This window comes from Molothrus aeneus, chromosome 5, assembly GCF_037042795.1.
Source record: "Molothrus aeneus isolate 106 chromosome 5, BPBGC_Maene_1.0, whole genome shotgun sequence".
Taxonomy (NCBI): Eukaryota; Metazoa; Chordata; class Aves; order Passeriformes; family Icteridae; genus Molothrus; species Molothrus aeneus.
Window position 1 is genome coordinate 9,952,438 of NC_089650.1, and position 11,006 is coordinate 9,963,443.

Genomic DNA, 11,006 nt, shown 5'->3' on the forward strand with positions numbered 1-11,006 from the left:
TGAGTTCATGGAGGAATAATTCTTTTTACTTCTGGAACTTATCACAGTGTTTTTCAGGAGAAAATTAAGCAGAATTATCTTCTTTTTGCATCAAACAAAAGCAAAAGAATGAATTCTAGCTAATTTGCTAAAAATCAGATAATTCAAAACAAAATCAAGAGCAGCACTCAAGAATTCCAGCACTGGTTTTATATTCACTGTTAAAACCAAATAATTTGCTGCAGCCATTCTATTATTCTAGAGTCAGAAAACAGAGCATCAAGTGTATGATAGACCTGATGAGAAAGGAACTGACACCAAGGGGAAGTGCTGTCAAGCACTTATACAAGCATTTATAAAACGTCCTTATCTAGCTACAAAGAGATTATCTATATTTATATACCATGGGACAATGCCAATTCACTCATTTAAATCTGTTGCTTATGTCTTTAGGTTTGCCTTTAATCATTGCTGATCACTGTTTTAAACTCCTTGTTTGCGAAAGAAATTAATCTGTATGTTAAAACACATACATAAAGTCAACCCAAGCTTTTCAGAGTAACCCAAAAAAAATTAAGCTATTGCATTCATTTGAACATAGTGTTAGATAAACATATCAGGTATGTGTGTGTGTGTATATATATATATATATATATATTACATATTTATCTCACTTATAATGCTGTACAAATTAAGTATGAAAGCCTCAGCCATTGGAATCTACCAGACTGCAAATTCAGAAGGTGAAGGACAGTAAGCTGCTATTTTAACATCAGCATAGAAATCATACTGAAACCACATAGTACCATCCTCAGATATCAGAGCCCTTCTGAACAGGCCTGTAAATTAAAACAAATGCAGTTTTCTACAACCACTGCCAACACTTGCCATGCACTAGTTTCTACTGCAATCTGAACTATATACCTATCAATAACAGGTTTATTTTTATTATTCTTCTGTCAAAACAGAGTCTCATTGGTTTCCTGAAAAAACATAGATAGAAATTCATCTACCAAGAGAAATAGTAAAGGGATTTTGTCTCTATCACTTAAGAAATTTATGTCTAGATGGAATCAAAACAGGAATTGAGATCATGAAAGCAATCAAGTGATATTGAATTAGGAGAAATCAGCAATGGCTACATGTTTCTCAACCCTTTTTTTGCCAGTAGGGTTGCACAACAGAGACTATGCTGTCAAAATGGCAAAAACTTCAAAAGAGACAAAAATCCTGAGACAGTTCAAGAAAATAAACCAATACTTTATGAATTGCTAAGAGAGACCCTTCTTCTGACCACCATCTGGCCAGTAAGATTTAAGAATCTTGTATTATAAGGGAAGCAAGATCTTCAGACAAGCAAGCTGTAACAAGTACACTCTAATTTACCAGCTGGTTAAAGTTTTCAACTTGAACTTAAAAAGAGAATTCTCAAATGAAATCATATAGTGAATACAATTCCTTCAGTCTCTGGAGAATAAAACTTTATTCATATAAGAGGAAAGACTAACAGGCAATTCAAAAATGACTTATCAAAACCAAATAGAGGCAATTAAAACGTGAATATTCATTGATATTCCTAATGACATTCACAGAGTATTTTTATGCTTAATCAAATGAGATTTGGGCAGTTTTTGAATACAGAAAAGTCAATACACTAAATCACATAATTATTTGTCATGCTCTCTGCTCAGAAGAGGACCAAGATTTTGCTTATTTTAAAGGCATAGTAAAGACATCTGTTTCCATACTGGGTCAAGAAGAAAGCAGTAAGAGTATGGAAGCATATCATTATTGACAGAAGGGAAACATTCACAGAATCATGAAATGCTTTGGGTTGGAAGGGACCTTATAAATCATTTAGTCCCAACCACCCTGCCACATGCAGAGACGCCTTCCATTACACAAGGATGCTCAAAGCCCCATCCAGTCTGGCCTTGAACACTTTCAAGGACAGGGCATATACACAGATTCTTTGGGCAACAAGTGTCAGGGCCTCACCACCCTCACAGGAAAGAACTTCCTAAAATCAAATCTAAATCTACCCTCTTTCATTTTAAGGCCATTCATCTCACCTTAAATTGAAGATCTGAAGAAGATCAAATTTATAACTAAGAAATTATAGTCCCAGTTTCCAGATGACTGCCAACTTATACTTGGAAAATATGGTATGAAATATTTCAAGAATTTAAACTTGTCCGTGTAAAAAATCTTTTGTTTTGAAGATCAAGTATGACTTTTGCATATTAGCAAAGCAGCATTTTAAGGAGTAAACACTTCTTTCAAACTTCTCATTTCATTGTTCTAGAGGATGCAGAAGAGTTCATCCAGGGCAGAAATTTGGAAAAAGAATGCCAGCTGACCCAGTTACAGCTTTGGGATAAAACATCTAAATTTGGTTATCTATATAAACAAATATATCCACCTATCTCTATAGAATTTTAGACATCATGAAACACTGAGCAAGTGATTTCTGGTTTCTGCTAACTTTAGCTTAGCATCTGCTTGATTCACTATAGAAAAAAAGTAAGAGGTGTTTTCAATAAATTTCTTTCTCTACTGTGGTGAATGAGTGCAAATGAACAGCTAGGTGTAACTCGAAAATTCTAGTTTTCAGGCCTGGCTCTTAGACAGTTGAGAAAAAAGTCCTCTGGAAGTGCCAAATTTATCCTGCCATAGATATTATGAGCTATTTTAAATAACAGTGCTTCATCTCCCTATTAGCACAAAACCTATGACTGAGAAATCAAAACAGGGCTTCTCACAGAGCAATTTAGAACACCTTATCACTCATGTAACATCATGCTATAGATTCAAAATTACAATCCCCTAGAGACGAATTTGTCACATCCTAATACAAAAACACCACAGTAAAGAATAAAAATGAAGAAGGCTGTTATATTTTTGCACATAAATTACATTAAGCAAGGAGAAGTATTCTTCACCTTTAGCAAACTAAACTTACTTAACTATTGATTTCATTCCAATGGAGCCAATTCCTAGTAAAGTCCACGCTCAAAACTAGGGGAGGAAGATTAGAAAACAGAAATAAAATACAGCAACTTCAGAAGCATTAAGGCTTCCACCAGAATGCTGTGCTCAGCTTTTGCATCAAAGTCCATAAATGGTCTTGAATGGAAAGTACCAAAGCGAAGCAAAAATAACCACTGGTCTAGGAAACATGACAAACAAGAAAACATGAAATGCTTGGGTTCTTTCAGTCTTGGAAAAAGATGACAGAATAAATGAAACACATAAAAAGACTGTTGCCTTCCATTAACTGCATTGTCTGACAGGCAAGTGATATCAATGAATCTATAGAGCACAGATAAATTATTAAAAAATTAGCAAAATATCACAGATATTCATAAACTTGAGTTCAAAATTCAAGATTCTGCACATTTCTTTTTAATTCTTCAAGGAAAATGTTGAAATCTGCTTCTGGTGTAAATTTTTAAATCCTTTATGCACACAGAATTATGCAACATAATTTACTGGAAATTAGAAATAATCTACTTATATTTTTTTTTTAATGTTCCTCTAAACTGTAAATGTATGTGACACAGAAAGGTTTTTGTTTGTCAGATGTAATCTAAACCTATTTCCTTTGTGCAAGACCAATAGCTGAAATTTGAAGGAGGCATAGATTTCAGATTCATGCAGTACCCTTTCTATGGCTATATTATTTTAGGTTCTGTCTCTGGAGAAAATTCTCAGCATAGACTCAGGGCTACACACAGTCTGCAAAATGTTTGGCTCTCTAAAGTAATTTCTTTCTTAAAAAATGCATGTTTTTGGTGACTTATCTTTCAATAACAAAAACCAAGGCAAGTTCCCTACCTCCATAGCAATGGAAATCCTAGGAGTTTATACACATTTATTACAGTGCCACTGGAGAAATGTTTACAGTGAGTAGGGCAGTTAATAGAGTATTTCACTGTTATATTGTTATTTACTAGAAAAAAAAAATCTGGTTTCTCCCCTTGGAATTCCACAGATGTAAAGCAGGCAAAAGAGAAATTTTTTGTATAATACAGAATTAAGGAAAACCAGACGGGAAAGGAAAATCAAATATGCCGAGTGGAAACCTACAAATGAGAAAGCTTCAGCCTGATCTGAGCAAGAAAGAGGAGCAGTGACACCAAGGAGAAAACAGACTGAGAAACTGAAGCATAGGGAACATTTGCCAGGGATGACTGACCAGGCTATCTCTAAGAAAATTTATGCCGTGTGCATTTGGTTTATCTAAGCCTTGATTTTAACAAAGTCTTTTTTGCTTCCTTGCTTTCAGCCCTGCCTTTTTATTCCTCTTCTAGCTCCCACCACCCCTGTTTGCTCTCCTTAGCTTTGCTTCTCTAACTTCTTGCTGCAATTTTAGCCTCAGTATATTCAATGAGCTTAGTTGAATTTGGCACTCACCTGATGGTTTAAAGTGACAGACACAGAACTTTAAGAAGGTTTGGAGAGAAGCTGCAGCTCCCTGACTTCAGTATAGCTGAGTGTATGACAGCTCAAATGTGATGCAATTCTGACTAATGGAATAATACCACTCATATGTTTTGTGCAGTAGATGAGAACAGCTCAGAATAATTCAATTATACATTCCTTATATTAAAAAACTAACAGTAATTCAGCTATAAGCCTGCCCAAAAGCCCCATCCAAAATAAAGTATGATCAGTTAAAACCCCTTGTATTAGTGGAGCCAAAGAATGGTTTCAGGTTGACTGGTGTTTGGTTTTGTTTGTTTTACTAGAAAGACATAGAGCATGACTATTCTTGTAAAGCAAATATTTTTACAGTCCATCAACCTTGTAACAGATAAGTAAAAAAACAAGTTGGGGAAAAAACATCTAAAATTCTTGTGAATGCATTCATGGCATTCAATTCAGAGAGAAATCAAGCTTTTCAGGTTTGATGTCTTGTTTTGAGACTGGTTAATCAAACACATCGTGGCTCTCTGTACAATACCAGATACAGGTTTAGTTCCTACATATAACAACTGGTGAAGGCACTGTCAAAAGAAAATTCCTGAGTCTGTGCACAAGAATAAACTGGAAACTTATCCTTCCCAACATTATGAAAAACACACTCATGATATGGCACTGAGCTTTAGAGTGCTAACATTCCAAGGCTCATGCACCAGGCAACATTCCTGTCAGCCAACTTTACATGCCAGATGTCTTAGAGGAAATGAGATCCTGGAAGGGAGAAACCAATAGAAAAAAAATACTAGATTTATTTCATGAAAACATGATCAAGTTCCTTTAGTACAGAGAAAACTACAGACAAAATTCTGAGGGTCTTAAACTAAGCAAAAGTCTCACGATAGTCAAGAAATTTACTGATTATAAATCATAGATTTTGGCTCAATATGATTAGTGCAAGACCTGCCATGCAGTTAATGAAAATGTTATATGGATAACATAACATTTCCCATAATCACTAAGCTCATAAACACATAGGGAATGGGAAAAGGGATTTTAGGATTTTAACCATTAACTTAAGTGGGTTTCTAAGTGAAACTGTATTTGATAAATGAAAAGGTTACCTAAAAGTTAATAATAAGAAGAGCACATGGGACCAACAAATAAGATAGGAAAAAAACCCTCTATTTCCATAGCTAATCTTAGAATGGTTTGGGTTGGAAGGGACCTTAAAGATGATCTGGCTCCTGTACAAGGGCAGAGATACCTTCCACTAAACCAGGTAGATCAGGGCCCAATCCAGCCTGACCTTGAATCCTTCCAGGCATGGAACATCCACAACTTCTCTGGACAACCTGTTCCAGTGCCTCACCACTCTCACAGTGAAGTGCTTCTTAACATCTAAATGGAATTCATGTCTCTTCACTTACAAATCAATCTGAATAAACAGTGAGGATGCTGTATCCCTCATCCTGAGTACTTGATTGGCACCTTGATATATTTTAGAGTAAGGTGTTTTATTACTTACTTTTATATCCTACTATTTGTAGGAAATTATGATTCTTTTAAGTCATACTTCAATGAGGAAAAAGTGTGCTACTAATGATTCTTTTCGCTGTTTTCATTTGTGTAAAATTTTGCACAAAAGAAACTCAAAGCCTTACACACATTTCTGCAGGATAGGATTCTAAGATGCTTGACCAGAGTGAGATGCCTCCAAGTGAGAAAGAACCCGAAGTAGAGCAAAAAACCTTAACATTTAGCACTTGTTACTCTATGTAAGCTCCATGAAAATAATTTTACTGATCTGTTTCATTTGAAGTCACATTTCTTGTCCCTCACTGACCTTTACTGAAAGACAGTGCATAGAGAAGACTAGATATTAGTGCAACTTTGCAACTGGAAAGTATTTATCCTTAGAAGTTACAAGTTAATTCAGGGGAAAGAATTTTGAAGAAGGAAGACTAATTAGGAATCTTGTGTTACTGAAAAAAGAAGTTCAGAAAAAACATAGGTAGCTACTGTCAGTGGTTTTGCAGTTCAGAAAGGTTAAATTGGAGATTTTTATTATTTATTTTCCAAGGTAATGCCAACTTCCTGGAAAGGGCAGAGAGAGAAAATGTTTTTTGGCCATTTTGAGGGAGTGAAGAACAGTCTGTCAACCAAAAGGAAATGATTGTATGAACAGGGTGAGCTAAGGTTTTTCTAGTGCTGTTTATGTACAAGGACACACACCTCCTGATGGCAGAAATCAAAATACCTTTGAAATAAATGTACTTTAGTATTCCACAGTAATAATTACAACCACTGCACCTTAAATGTTACACAACTGCAGACACTTACTGTAATTTTTTTCATTTTTAAACTGTAATGAGAAATATTTGATTATTATACACACTTTACATACTAAAATAACATGCAGAGGTCCTAGAAGACATTTTAATTGGGAAATGGGAAGAATGTGATGATTTTAGGATCAGTATACCTATAATAAAATTATCAGGAATAACAAAAATACGACAATAAGGAAGTTGTAAACTTTAGAATTGTATTTAGAATATTAGAATAAACTTTAGAATTGTATTTAAAATAAATAAAGCAGTTTCCTCAAGTAAATAAAAATAATTTCCAATTTTTGACATAGGAAGAAAGAGTGAGAAAGCTAGGATCATTTATCCATAAGAAGAAAGATTCAACAGAGAATGTGTATAAATCTCAGATGCAAGGCACTACAGAAGACTGAGCCAGGCAATTTTCAGCAGTAACCATTGGAAGTTAAAGAGGCACCATAAAATAAAGGAAATATATCTCATAGAAAAACCCCTTTTTAAATGTAAGAGAGTTGAACACAAGAACAGCTTGCCCATAGAAGTTGTAAAGTCTTCATCCTTGGAGATGTTGAAGCCCACCTGCAAATGGGCTTGACCTCCAAAACACTGTGCTGTAGATGATTCTGCTTTGAGCAAGAAAGCTGATCCATCCCACCTCAATGAATCTATGCTTAGGTAACAACAGAAGAGAACAAATGAGGTTTCTTTAAAAATTATAGTAGCTAATTAGCAGTTATAGTAGCTAATTATTGATTTGAATTTATATTCACCAAATGAAGTGCAATAGAAGTATTGATACTTTAGCAAGAAATGGGTAGGTGGACAAACCCCAACAGCAAAGTTTGCTGTGCCTCTTTCCAAAATGACCAGCCTCACTCATAATTCTAAAAGAATTATGAAAGCAAGAATTATTTTTAATTTCTAGGTCTAACAATTTGCACAGAGATGTCATCTTACAGTATGTTCAAAGCAATTTTGCTACATTTGATGGTGTTATCCAACATATCTGCAATGGGTTTGGCTTAGCTAAATGAAGAATATGACAAAACACTGAGATAATCTAACATTCCTCTGTCCCATAAAGTCTCTATTACAGTTTCTTAGCTATTTTAAAGCATTAACTTCTGACCATTTTGTATCTGAACTTCCCCAATTTTATGCTGGATTATTAAAAAGATTGCTGATTAGCTAAGACAGCAACTGCCTCTTCATGATATCTATCTTGATAGCTTTGCCATAAAAATTGAATCCCACTCTAACATAAGAACAAATAAGCAAAGGAAATGCCAACAGCATGATGCCTTCTAAATGGGAATGTCCACATCTTTTTAGGTTTATTGTCAAACTTCACAGAAATGTAGATGGGGAGTTACCAATTAATACCAATTAATATGATTTGTAGGTGTTCAATATTGCAGAAGAATTATAGGTAGCTAAAATGTGCCAAGATGTTCATTTAAAGAACATCTACTTGTGATAGATCCCTGTAAATCCCCAGAGTGAAGTGTATCAAATGTTGATATTTTATGTCAACACAAAGATTTAAAGGAACCAATATTATTTCTGGTATCCCTAGCAAAATAAAAGGTAATTATAAAGAAGAAAACTAAAACTATCAAAATAATGGAGAATCATCAAAATGACAAGAAGAATATTCCATTGCTTCCAAGAGGATGCTTCATATTTGGATTAACATACACATTCCCACTGTGGATGAGCCTTTCTCAATAGTTTTTAACATCTTACTTGACCTACATTTAAAACCAACATTGCAATACTCGTATTCCCGTGTTTGCAAATTAATAAAATTCTCCTGGAAGTTTCTAGTCCAATGTCCTTGAAAGCACTTTGGTGATGAAGAAAGCAGTAACCAGCTGCTGCTTCACAGATGCTGAAAAAGCATGGAACAAATGATACTGATTGTAATGATATGTTGCAAAAGCAATAGCAGTGGAGCACTTCTGTTGAAGACAGCCTTCCTGTTAAACAGAAGACCAAGCACAGACTCTTCCTCTTGTTCTGTACAATATGACTGCTACAGATTGCAAATCTCTTAAAAAGCCAACAGGGTTTCTGACTAAAATTGAAAAGAAATTAGAAATCCAGCTAAGGGCCAAACAATATGAGCTGAGACTCCAGTGTTAGTGGAAATTATATAAAGCTTTCAGTTAGCTAGTAGGACATGGGAATTGCAATCAGACAACATCAAAGTACAGATTTCTTAAATTTAAGTTAATTTACTAAAGTTATTTTATTTTCCTTAACGTTTGCTTGCGAATAATTTCTACTGACAGCTACAAATCTGTCTTACTTTTCTGTGTCCTAAAAGATGTATTAATTTCTCTTAAAACATTAAAACATACAAGGATATTTAATTGGAAACTGGAGGTTTTCTGCTGCCCAGAAAATGCTAGCATCAAAAAAACAAATTCCAAAACAAAACAAAAAAAAACAAAACAAAACAAAAAAAAAAACCCCAAACCGCCAAACCAAAAAACCCAGGAAAATAAAAATCTTGGATAAGAACAATATAAATACCAACCAAGAATTCATTACACAATATTTCAGTTTTTCAGTAAAGAAAAAAGTGTTATTACAGACTGTTTTTCTGCCCAGACTAAAAACATAATTTGACATGGTGAAGAATGAAGTCATCCTAAAACCTTGGAGGAAATAAAAGATGTTAGCCATCTTGGGAGAACGTAGTAATTTAATCTCTTTGTCAAATTTTACACACTTGGAAATACTAACACTGACAATGACACTTAACATCTTTTAAAAAGCATTATTTACACAAACTCCTTTGTGAAGCCTTCAAAATTTATTACATGTGTACAACAAAGGTAAACATGCAAAGGGTTACTACCTAAGTGACAGTTCTCTAAAGAAATATATAACAAACTGGGAATGGTGAGTTGTTAACAAACACAGATCTTATATTCTGTACAAAGGAGAATGAAGTTTTTGAATTGATTGAGTGAGTAGGTAAATCATTTTATAGAAGAGAAATTCACTTTCCTTCGTGAGAGATGATTACAAAGTTTGTACCATCTCTGAATAGTCAAGGGCCATTGGCTAAACTACAAAGAAACATTTAATAACAAAAAGGGAGGGCAAAAAGTGGGAATAAGTGAACACTTATTTCAGACAAACTCAAATACCAAGAACAAAATCATGTCACCAAAGGGCATGTAAAGAATTTATCTGCCTATTTCTTGGGCTCCTAGAGCCCTAATACAAACCACAATTGGAATTTTTCATTCCTGAATGTATATTTAATGCAGTTGATATTGCACAAACCTGATGGAATCAGCTGCATGACTGAGCAACATCCTCACTCGGTCTAACCTATTCAAGAGGAATCAATCTGACAAGAAGGGAAGAGCAACATTTTCTGTCAAAAAAACCTAAAAATTGAGATTAGTGACAAACCTGACAGGTTGCCTTTTTAGAGCCTATTGGAGTCCAAGGTGCCATTATTGTAGTAGTTGAATGCCAAATCAAGAAAAGAACTCCTTGGCCTTGTTGAGCTGAGTTATGTCACAGCTGGGGCAATTTCAATCTCTTAAGACTTAATTTACTGACTCTGAAAACAGCTAAAGATCAGGGTGAAACTTTGGGGTGAAACTCTACTCTTTATCCCTGAGAGAAACATCACCTCTCTGTGGTGTCTGTGCCTGGTTTTGGATAGGTCAATATTATATGAACCTCCCAAAATTAGATCAGTTTTGGTGGTTCTGCAGGTATATTTCCATTATCACCAAGCCCAAAGGTGCTGCCAGAGTTTATAAAGACCCTGACAGATGCAGGCAGAATCTGAGGCTTGATTTAAAGTCTTTTAACTTTCTTCTGCCTCTTAGTAGCAAGGACTGTACTTGGCTGTCACACTGTACTAGATACTATTTGAGGGGGTCACGTGGCCTTATAATCCTCTTTTCCTGACAATCTTTTTATTTTTTTTTCAATTTGCTGATTGTAAATGAGATACAATAAAACTTCAGTGACCTTAAATAATGTTGCTTCTCTCAGGAAAATTCCACCTTGGTAGCTACATACACCCACCAGCTGAAGGGTTCCAAAGCACGAGCTCCTTCTTGCTGACTTAGCTGTTCACAGGGGGAAGTTGCTTCCTAAATTCTAAAAGCAAAAAAAGGCTGATTGAAAAAAATGAACTCTGTTTTTCAAACCCATTACCTGCTTTCCATTATTTAATTGGCATTTCCATATAATTCTTTTTTACATGTATTTTAATTGCAGATCCTGCCTCCTGCCTTG